Here is an 11,964-nt window from a genome sequence, read left to right on the forward strand (position 1 = left end):
TAAGAAATAAGACAAACAAAAGATACAGGTAAATATATTTGAAATTAGTTTAAGACGAAAAATTTTTTTGTCATTACTTTTTAAACATTATTAGAAACATGAATTATAATTGCCAGACATTTCTGTGGTTGCTAAATGCGCGCCAGACGCTATTTATTATAAATAATAATATAAAAGTTTACATCCTTTTAGTATGTCTGTAATTTTAATATTATATTATTAACACATAACCCTAATAGCACAAGGACGTCCAATGGACGTCCATTGGACGTCCTTCACGGACTTTAGGGACGTCCATTGGACGTCCGTTTTCGTCCGAGGAACGTCCTTTATACGTCCTATTTTGGTCCAAATGTCGCGCTACCGAACGTCCATTGGACGTCCATCTAAGGTCCGAGGGGACGTATATTGGACCTTAATCGGACGTAATTTGGACCTTGATCGGACGTCCTAGGGGACGTAAATTAGACCTTAATCGGACGTAAATTGGACCTTAATCGGACGTAAATTGGACCTTAATCGGACGTAAATTGGACCTTAATCGGACATAAATTGGACCTTAATCGGACGTAAATTGGACCTTAATCGGACGTAAATTGGACCTTAATAGGACGTAAATTGGACCTTAATGGGACGTAAATGGGACCTTAATCGGACGTAAATTGGACCTTAACCGGACGTAAATTGGACTTTAATAGGACGTAAATTGGACCTTAATCGGACGTAAATGGGACCTTAATCGGACGTAAATTGGACCTTAATCGGACGTAAATTGGACCTTAATCGGACGTAAATTGGACCTTAATAGGACGTAAATTGGACCTTAATCGGACGTAAATGGGACCTTAATCGGACGTAAATTGGACCTTAATCGGAAGTAAATTGGACCTTAACCGGACGTTCTAGGGGACGTGAATTGGACCTTAACAGGACGTCCAATTTTGGTCCAAATGCCACGTTGCCAAACGCCCAATGGAGGTCCACTTAACATCCGAAGGGACGTTCGGTGGACGTCAATTGGGCCTTCATAGGACGTCCCAGTTTGGTCCAATGTCTTGCTGCCGAACATCCATCTAATGTCGTGGGAAATAAAAAATATATTTTTTAAGGAACTTATATTACATCTTATATTAAATTACAATTATTGGATATTACATTATTTACATTAAATTACAATACACTTCTCCAAGAAATTAACGCACCACCTTAAATATGGGGTATTTTTGATGTCTCGTATTTCCTAAACCTGTTGTTTCATCTAAGTGATTTTTTTATAATATTATAGCCTAGGCTATAGATTACCTCCTTAAGCTTGTCATGCACAGGGAGCTATGCTGTAATATATGTACATTATATCATATCGCTCTCTATAGTAATGAGTGAGCCTGCAGACAGAAAACAAATGGTTCCATATGTGCAGGCTCACTCATTACTATAGAGTGCGATGTGATATAATATATATTACAGTATAGCTCCCCGTGCATGACAAGCATAAGGAGGTACTTAACCTATAGCCTAGGGCCTAGGCTAGAATATTATAAAAAAATCACTTAGATGCAACAACAGGTTTAGGAAATTCGAGACATCAAAAATGCCCAATTTTTAAGGTGGTGCGTAATCGACAGGGTGTAACAAAAATACACGTCATAAATTAAATCACATATTCTGGGACCAAAAATAGTTTGAATGAACCTAACTTACCTTAGTACAAATATGCACATAAAAAAAGTTACAGCCCTTTGAAATTACAAAATGAAAATCGATTTTTTCGATTATATCGAAAACTATTAGAGATTTTTTATTGAAAATGGACATGTGGCAGTATTATGGCAGGAATATCTTAAAGAAAAATTATGGTGAAATTTGTGCACCCCATAAAAATTTTATGGGGGTTTTGATCCCTTAGATCCTCCCAAACTTTTGTGTATGTTCCAATTCAATTTTATTATTGTGGTACCATTAGTTAAATTCAATATTTTTGTTTCTTAGTATTTTTCAGATAAGGCAGTTTTTATCGAGTTGCGACTTCTTTTTTAACATGTCTACATAAAAATTTTATGGGGGTTTTGTTCCTTTAAACCCCCCAAATGTTTGTGTACGTTCCAATTAAACTATTACTGAGGTACCATTAGTTAAACAGAATGTTTTTAAAACTTTTTTGCCTCTTTGTATTTTTTCGATAAGGCACATTTTATCGAGATCTGGCTCCTTTTTTAATATGGTTCAAAATATCCCTAAAAATGTAAAGCATAAATAAGTCTGCATATTATTACCAAGCCTCCATAATCGTACTTAACCATATACAAATATGTGGTGGATTTGACAAATATTCAAAATATTTCGATAAAAATTGACTTTTCGAAAAAGCAATAAGAGGCAAAAAAGTTTTTAAAACGTTGTGTTTAAATGTTACTACAATAATAATTAAATTGAAACGTGCACAAAAGTTTGGGGGGGTTTAAAGGAACAAAACCCCCATAAAATTTTTATGGGGTGTCCAAATTTTACTATAGTTTTTTCATAAGATACTGCTGCCATAATAATGCCACATGTCCATTTTCAATAAAAAATCTCTAATAGTTTTCGATATATTGGAAAAAATCACTTCATCTTGTAACTTCAAATGAATGATAAAGGCACAGAGACTTAGATGGCGAGGTCACATTGAAAGGATGCCAAACACGAGGACTCCAAAAATGGTACTAAACTACACTACAGCTTCAAGAAAGAGAAGAGGAAGGCCGAAAAATAGATGGAAGCAAGAGGTCGAAAAAGATTTGGAAAGAATGGTGCTACAGGGTCAGAAAAGAAAAATGAATAACAGGAAGGAATGGAGAAAAATCACATATCAAGCCAGAGAAGATCTCAGTACATAAAGAAACGTGAAAATGAAGAAAAAAAACAAACTTTTCAAGCCATGGGCCTTTAAGGCCCTTAGTGCTATTATATATATAATATATAACTTCAAAGGGCTGTAACTTTTCTTGTGTGCACATTTGTACTAAGGTAAGTTAGGTCCAATCAAACTATTTTTGGTCCCAGAATATGTGATTAAATTTATGACCTGTATTTTTGTTACACCCTGTATATATCTACATACTTCGTCTAATTTACTAACTGTTGCGCGTCATCCGCGTCATAGCCTGTGAGGTCGCATGATACCAACACGAAATATTTAGGTGGTAGGTGTGTTCTTTTTTAGAATCACTTTGCCGAGTACACTGGAATTACAGCCACTAGACATATTTTATTATATACGCGTAGAAATAATATTTGAAGATTTCTATTAATGTTAACCTAAAGAAATACACAATAATATGTTTCATTTAATTTGTATAAATGGATTATAAAGCGTTTTTATGAAGCAGATTTGTTCGGATCACACTGTAACTGTAATCGAACGAAGGTGACATTTTAGAATAAATTGGTAACATTTATTTGACAGTTACGGTGATGACACTTCATATTTGTTTATATTCTTTACTATAAGTATCTGTTTTATTTATTATATTTACTGTTTTTATTATTTACTTTACTATAAAAAGATCCTCTACTATAAAAATATAAATTTCACCTAATTTTATAACGACTTGGAATAATCGAGGTATCTGACAACTTTTTTAGTTGTTATTGTAGACATACTTATACAAAGAAACCTACCGGTTTTTTGCCAAGAGTTCGGAGCCGTTTTTTAATTATTAACAATGCAGTGCAAAAACTCTTGCACTGCAAATCTTAAAAGATTATAACTTAATTCTTGTTCTCTATTTCTTAAGTTTTTACTTATTTACATTGAATATTAATTTGTTTTGTTGTATAATCCACGTTTACAATAATTATGCGACATATTTGATTTAAAATGGATTCAGGATCTTTTTATACTTTGGCAACTATGTCAACTTAGATTTCTGGCGTAGATAATGACGTGCAACAGTAAGTAAATTAGATGGACTGTAGGTTATATTTGGTTCTTAAGACATCAAAGTATATTTTTTAGACATTCTTAGTCACTGATGTGACATACCTCCGATTTGTTTTTTCATGAGTTTTGTAAGAGAGACTAAAAACTTTTTTTATAGTCACCTCCTGTTTTCATATATTTTTTGACATGTTTTGTAGTAAATTCAACTATCTATTTACTACAAAACATGTCAAAATTTACATGTGAAAGCAGATGATCCTAAAAATGGTTTTTCGTCTCCTACAAAATTCATGAAAAAGCAGATAGGAGAATTATTGTACATTACAATTCTCTGATGTTTGGGAAAAAGGGCTTAAGTCAGAATTGCACATCGATAATGTTTTGATGATTTCTACAGTACTGTAGTAGATTCTACTGTACATACAGTTTACATCTACAACAGTTTTTTTTCTGGTCCAGAAATCATCAAAACATTATCAATGTGCAATTCTGACTTAAGTCCTTTTTGCCAAACATAAAAAAACAATCTGGTCATAACTGACCAATGAGCAATTTTAATTTAACCTAAATTACTACTGTTTCTTAAAATGAAGAGCTTACCCCATAGCGTATCTTATCTAATCTAACAAGATCGTGCACTATTCTAACATACACAGGCACAGCACACAAGCACTATGCTCCGTTTTTCACTATCACCTATCACTCAAACTAGTTCAAAAGGATTTGTCCTCTTCAATCTTCTAGTTTGCCCAGTAGTATCGAGGAGCTGGATTTCCTCGATATTCTTGAACTTATGAAGTTGATGCTCGTGACCCTGCTATCTTCTTGATATTTGTTGATAAAGTAATAACTTATTATGCATGGACAATGTGGACTTTCTTCCAACTAGCCAATACACTTTTTATATCTCTCTTTTGCCTTTCATAGCCACAAGGCTATACATTTCCTTCTTGGTTTTTTTCTGTAGGCCACTTTCAGCTGATTCTAAAAAAAAATTAAAATGAACGGTAATTTTTCTATTCTTTACAATTAAAAATCAAAAGAAATAGGTACCTATTTACAGGTAATAATATGCATGTATAAATGATTCGTTTCATAAAGAATAAAGAAAATTGAAAACGGATTTTATAATACTTACAAAATTGTTTAAACAAGAGATCTAGCCAGAGCCCAGAGCAAAAACTAGCAGACAGTACAGCAAAAAAGCCACTAATTTCCATTTCCCACACCCCCTTATAGATGCATTTTTTTCCAATCAAAATTTTTACTTTACTAAATTTTTAGGTTATCGGTTATGTTATGAAAATGAAATTTGATGACCAATGACCACGAGACGCTACATAGATACTCGCGCGGCAAATTTGAAAATGAACGCAAATTGAACAGTACAAATGGCCTCTCTTAAAATCTTGTAATGGAAAATTTTACCCCTCCAGGAAGACATTGTACTATGTTCATAGAATATCTTGTGGTAACTTTCCACCCATAATTTAATCAGATAGATGTTCACGGAATAGAACGGTAGTACCTACATTCCTGGAATGTTTTGTGTTGTTAGGATTAAACTTTTATTTTATTTATTCTTGAATATTTTCTATTGTTAAACATTGTAACCAATAATTTACAAATAAGATTTTCATTACATTACATAAAATCAAAAACATTTTTTGGATATTAAACTATATAGTTTGTTTATAATTGTAATAATTGTATATACAATTTTGAATTAAGATTTAATCTTTTCGATTTAAACTACAGTAAAACCTGTGTTACCGGCCCCCTGCAAACACCGGCCACCTGTACTAACGGTCAGTTTAAAAATTCCCCAAACCAATTACAGTAAAACCTGTCAGTAACGGCCACTAAAAATGAAAAAGCTATTGGCCGATATAGAAAGGTGACCGGTATTGCCAGTTTTTGTAGTCTAGATATAATTGGTTTGGGGAATATTTAAACTGGCCGTTAGTACAGGTGGCCGATTTTATCAGGTGGCCAGTAACACAAGTTTTACTGTATATCTAGACTACAAAAACTGGCAATAACGGCCACCTTTCTATATCGGCCAATAGTTCTTTCATTTTAGTGGCCGTTACTGACAGGTTTGACTGTATTTCATTAACGTAAAGTTAACGCATAAGTTAATATTTTATTGAATTATTTTGCTATTTGATCCCGTAATTGGTATAATGTGTCCAATATAATATATAAGCGTTCATAAAACGTCCGTATTTCGTCCAGTATGGACGTCCAAAGGACGTTCAACGTCGGACGTCCAAAGGACGTCCATATTTATTCCGTCCGAAGGACGTCCAACGTCGGACGTCCAAAGGACGTCCATATTTATTCCTTCCGAAGGACGTCCAAAATGGGACGTCCAAAGGACGTCCGTTTATAGTCCATGGACGTAAGGACCAAAAATGGACCTATTTTGGACGTCCAAAGGACGTCGTGTGCTATTAGGGAAATAAATGCAAAATTAATTTGCCAGATATTACCTCGGTTGCAGTCATCAGCCAGATCAAATTAACGTTGTAGGGTAGTATTCCAGTAATGTTTTAGTTATTACAGAAAGATAGCGGTAGAGTAGACTGGCGGAAAGAGACAGGAATAAATCTACCTACCTACGGTATTTAAAGAAATTTTTATTTATCTCAACCTAGCTAATAATGACAGAATTAAATATGTAAAATGTTAATAAATAAAAATTATTGTCGAAATTTTCAACAACATTACTAAAAAATAATATTTTTTATTCTGGGAATAATTTTTTTCATTTAAATTGTTTAAATTAATGTATTCAAATTAAATAATCATAGAAAAAAAAAAGGATGAAATGAAATTGAAGTCGTATCAAAATTTATGCTTGTATTTATGAATATGATATATATTAAGTGCGTTCGCGGGAGCCTGTCGGCGACTAGTCAGCGACAAATTAGCAGCAAAACGCATGCGCACTTTAAAATGATATAAATAATATCGTTAATAGATAAATATATAAGGTATATTTACCTAGTATAATTTAATAATTAGTTATTAATACTAATTAAATGTAAATATACCTTGTATATTCATCTATTAACGGTATTATTTATATTAAGTGAGGTTAGAAATTGTCGGCGACAATTTGTCAACTGTACCCGCGAACGCACCTATATAATATAACTTGTGTCACTCACACTTGACAGCGAAGAACTTGATGTATGACGAAGATTTGACAAAACTGAATTAATGTCAGATATGTTACGATACTTAGCCATTAAGGCTGCAAAAGAATTGTAACATTTTTTATGGTATCCATCTGTGGTATTCACTTGGTCCGGTAACTGTACATACATTATTATATAATATTTTAAATTGTATTTAATACGCGCACTCAAAACGTCTTTACACTTTAACAGTTTTTCATCCACAAAAGTTATTACATTCTCGTTTTTTTCCTTGCAAAACCCACATTGTATTTTATTTGCCATTATATTGTATCACAATTACTTTTCACTAAATAGAAACTCGGCAAGAATCGTTAACAAACTGTGAATTTATTGTGACTGGCCCATCTTAATAACATGTGCGGACAACATTCACCCCCGAAATTGTCGTATCTTTTGTTTGTCTAGTTTCTTAACCCAACCAGCGATCGTTTTGCTGAAAATACACATTATTTTTATGATTTTAAATCCATCTGGCTGGTGAATGCAACCGAATTAATGCCTGGCAAATTAATTTTGCATTTATTTATGTGTAAATAATATAATATTAAAATTTCAGACATACTAAAATGATTTAAATTTTTCAATTATTATTTATAAAAAATAGCGTCTGGCGAATATTTAGCAACCACAGAAATGCCTGGCAATTATGATTCATATTTCTAATAATGTTTAAAAAGTAATAGCAAAAAAATCTTTCGTCTTAAAATAATTTTAAATTCGATATATTTACCTGTACAGGTGCGCTGCGCAGTAATGAACGCAACCTGTCTCAGTAGCCAGATGGCCGGTAAAGTGTTCAAGGAAGCATAGGGAATAATATATTAAAAAACCAAGTGTCTTAAAATCACTGTTTTTCCGACGTTGCTAGCTCTTGGTCCTATATGTTACAGTTCAAGTTGATTCTCAGTTAGGGTTGACTCCAACTAGTTGGAGTCAACTCCAACTGAAACGAGCAGTAAAAGTTGATTTTAAAAATTTAAATCAACTTTTACTAGTTGGAGTTGACTCTTCCTGGATCGATTCAGTAAATGTTGATTATACGAGAATCTCAAGTGCATTTTTGATGAGTGTGTGTTTCTTTGTTTTGACCGTTTCAACTACTTATTAGTATAGTCTGTAACGTCGCCCCCGTTAGGTAAATTATTCTGATTCGATTTTTTGCACAAACTTACTCAAAGAAATACATCCGTATAACAATCCTTATAACAAATACACAGGGTGTCACGCGGTACCGCGGTCGAAAAATTGTTTAACCAATTTCAGTAAAGTCAGTCAGTAAAATGACTCTTTATCGAACGAGTCTGATATTACGAGCAGAGGAACAGACGCGTTCGATAAAGAGTATTGAGGTGGTGCGTACAAAATTGTATCGTCAATCATAAAAAACATTAACACTTACTTACAACTTTGAGGAATTTTTTTTAATTTTAGACGAAATAAAAAATTCGTATGACAGTAATGACAGATGACTTTTGCATGATGGCCGGTTTTGATGTTTAATCGATAGTTATCAATAGTGTATACCTACCTAATTACTAAATCTGTAAAGTTTTCATTTATTTTGTATGAATATAATTGCGAAACACTACAGAATTTTACTTTTTGACCTAAATTTTATTAATAATAAGATAAATTTTGTACAATATTTTTAATAATTAAAGTAAATAAATTTTAATTTCACTCAAAAAAATAATCGATTGCTGCCATTGACCACTTACATTCAATCTCGGTTAATTTGATTAATTATCGCGGCAGGTAAAGTAACATTCTTCTTTCAATACAACAAAGTGTTACTTTACTGCCGAAAATGAGGGCAAATGAGTACAATAATGAATGATTTTAGTGAAGTTTGGCGATAAACAATGATTTTAAACAAATTCGCAAAGATACATAATTTCTTCACTTCGTACAATTATTTTTTTAAATCCGTTGGGCTTTTTTTCTCTAAAATTGACTGTTGTCGAGTTATTAGCGACTTAAAATTTGAAAAACGCCAAAATAACCATTTTCAAGGTTTAATAACTCGGTTAAAGATAATTATTGTGAAAGTCGAGCGAGCGGCCGTGGAGTAACGGCATAATCGCTGGCCTCATACGCCAGTGCACGTGGGTTCGAGCCCTGCTAAAGACAAACCATTTTCATTTTCAATAATGACGCGAGCCGTCTCACCGTGCCTCGGAGAGCACGTTAAGCAGTCGGTCCCCCTGGACTAGTGTACATCGACACTAGTTACTTGAAACAGGGTTAAAGATGTAATTGGCGCCGGAACTGTCCGAAAGGCAAAAATGCCATACGATATTTTATATTATGAAAGTCAGAAACTAAAAAAAATCAAAGATTAAAACTACCTCTATAAGATCTTGAAGAAATTTTTGTCATTATTTCATTAATAAGATATTATTTTTAATTATCAACAATGAGCACTAACCGTGTATTGAGGCGGCCGTCAATGTGAGTGCGAGTGAGATTCACCGTTGGACGGCTGGAATGGTGCATCTCTGTAGCACTCACCATTGACGGCCGCCTAATACGCACTTAGCGCTCATTGTTAATAATTAAAGATAAAGCTTAGTAATAAAATAGTTACAAAAATTTCTGCTGGATCTTGTAGAGGGGGCTATAAACTTTGATTTGGTCACTTATGACTTTCATAATAATGGATTTTAACCGAGTTATTAAGCCTTGAAAATGGGTATTTTCGCATTTTTCAAATTTTAAATAGCGTATAACTCGACAACAATCAATTTTAGAGAAAAATCACAAAATACCTTTTTTTGCTCAGAATAACCCAAATGATCTAAAAAAATGTTCGAAGTGAAAAAATTATTTTTGTGAATTTGTCTCAAAAAAATTGTTTAAACAATTTATCGATCAAGGTACTGCCTGGCACCCAGTAGATTTCTTATAAGGACCTCTTTTTGAGTCAGTTTGTGCAAAAAATTCGAATCGGGGTAATTTACCTAACGGGGGCGACAATACCCACATAACAATTTCATGTTCTTAGTAGATTCATAGAACATACTTTTCAGAAAAAGTATATACTGAGAATGTGCGTAATTACCATTGCGAATGTGCAGAGCAGATACTGAGTATATACTACATTAGAGTACTTAAACGTTCTATGTATATACTTAGAATGTACTACCGCACTTCTTTTCAGTATATGCCAAGAATGTTCTTTTTAGAACATTCCAAGGACGTGCTATAAACCTTCTATGTGTATACTTAGAACATACTACCGCACATCTTTTTAGTTTATACCAAGAAGGTACTTTTTAGAATATTCCAAGGAAGTGCTATAAACCTTCTATTTATATACTAAGAACGTACTACCGCACATCTTTGTATGGGAAGAATATTATATTTTTAAGAATATTCTAAGAAAGTGTTATCAAGTGCTATATTGCTTAGAAGTATGTTTTCAGCATCACCTAATCTCATCTTAGGTTCTGCTGGTTCTACCAAATATCTATTTACATATATATTTTAATTGCAAATGAGAATGTAGTTAGTACCTACATTCTACAATATTACTTAAAAAGTAAGTAAATATTTATAAATTTTAGTTATTTATATAAATCATTATATAACATTTAGCTAAACTAAACTATGCATAATAAGTAACTAAAATTTATATAATACTTACATGTACTTACCTATTTAAGTAATATTGAGTTATCAAAATAGATTATATGTATTTTGAAGCACCGCAAACAAAATAAACAGATTATATATGTTCTTTAGTCCTAGTACTACATCATTCGCCTTCATCCTTAACACTGCATAGATCCATAGATGATACAAATAATGAAATAATGCCTGTTTTCTTTTTCATATTTTACGGTTTTTTCCTATCCCTGATCCATTCGGGTAAGAATAGAAATGGTCAGAATATGATGGGGGGGTTATGAATGTATTGTGGAATAACAAAATCGGTGGTCAGTGTTGCCAAACGGAGAGAAATTTCCCTTTTTGCGGGAATTTTCAACATAAAAGGTGATAAAGGGAAAAAGTTAACTCAAAAGGGAATTATTGTTCCAGTATAAATTGTAAAATATTAAGAAAAAATCAAAATATTTGAAAATAATTCAACATATCTTCTCAGATTTTGTAAACAGGAGGGAAGTTTTTTTTTTATAAAAGTGGGAATTTTTAAGGTAAGTTGACGGAAAAAGCTTACTCGACGGTTGGCAACGCCAAAGCCTTTGGTTGCTTTGGTTGTGCAGTTTGGCACGTTTTGGTTCTGCGAAATGGCCTATTGAATTGAATGTACCTAAATTCAAATTCCAAGGATGTAAAAATACTAATGATTCATGATAAACTCGAAATGGTAAAGTCATTTCAATTATGAAAACGAATTTTTAATAGTATCTATATAAACGTTAATACAATTAATATTTAAACTTTTTTACCCTACAAAAATTTTGAAATGAAATTCGTCCAATACTACCTACATACATAAATTTTATTAATTATGTATTCTAAAAAATAACGAAGTTGATAATCTATAAGGCTAATATTATACTTCCTATACATACAAATTATTTTTAAGATATTTTAAAAGTATCTACTTATAAGTATGTGTTAAGAATGTACTTATAAGTATGTGTTAAGAATATTCGATAAAGGTATATTCTAAGAATAAACTTTTACGAATATTCCGAGATCCTACGTACACGAATATACTTAGTATATTCGGTACGAGAATATACTTTGAAGTATATGCAAAGAACATGAAATTTAGAATGTTTTTAAGGTAGATTCTATGCTTGTACTACACATATACTAAAAAGAATATACTCCGACGAATGTTGGTAGTATATGCTTAGAACA

General features: G+C 32.5%; 1 long non-coding RNA gene across 1 annotated transcript; it reads right to left on the reverse strand.

Moving 5' to 3' along the window:
• Positions 1-454: 454 nt before the first annotated feature.
• Positions 455-5,205, reverse strand: LOC126892153 (uncharacterized). Its single transcript, XR_007700698.1, has 3 exons — positions 5,061-5,205; positions 581-4,906; positions 455-470 (listed from the first exon to the last, which is right to left on the reverse strand). It is a non-coding gene; the product is annotated as an uncharacterized LOC126892153 (long non-coding RNA).
• Between the last annotated feature and the right edge of the window lie 6,759 nt (positions 5,206-11,964).

Source organism: Diabrotica virgifera, chromosome 9 (assembly GCF_917563875.1).
Source record: "Diabrotica virgifera virgifera chromosome 9, PGI_DIABVI_V3a".
Taxonomy (NCBI): Eukaryota; Metazoa; Arthropoda; class Insecta; order Coleoptera; family Chrysomelidae; genus Diabrotica; species Diabrotica virgifera.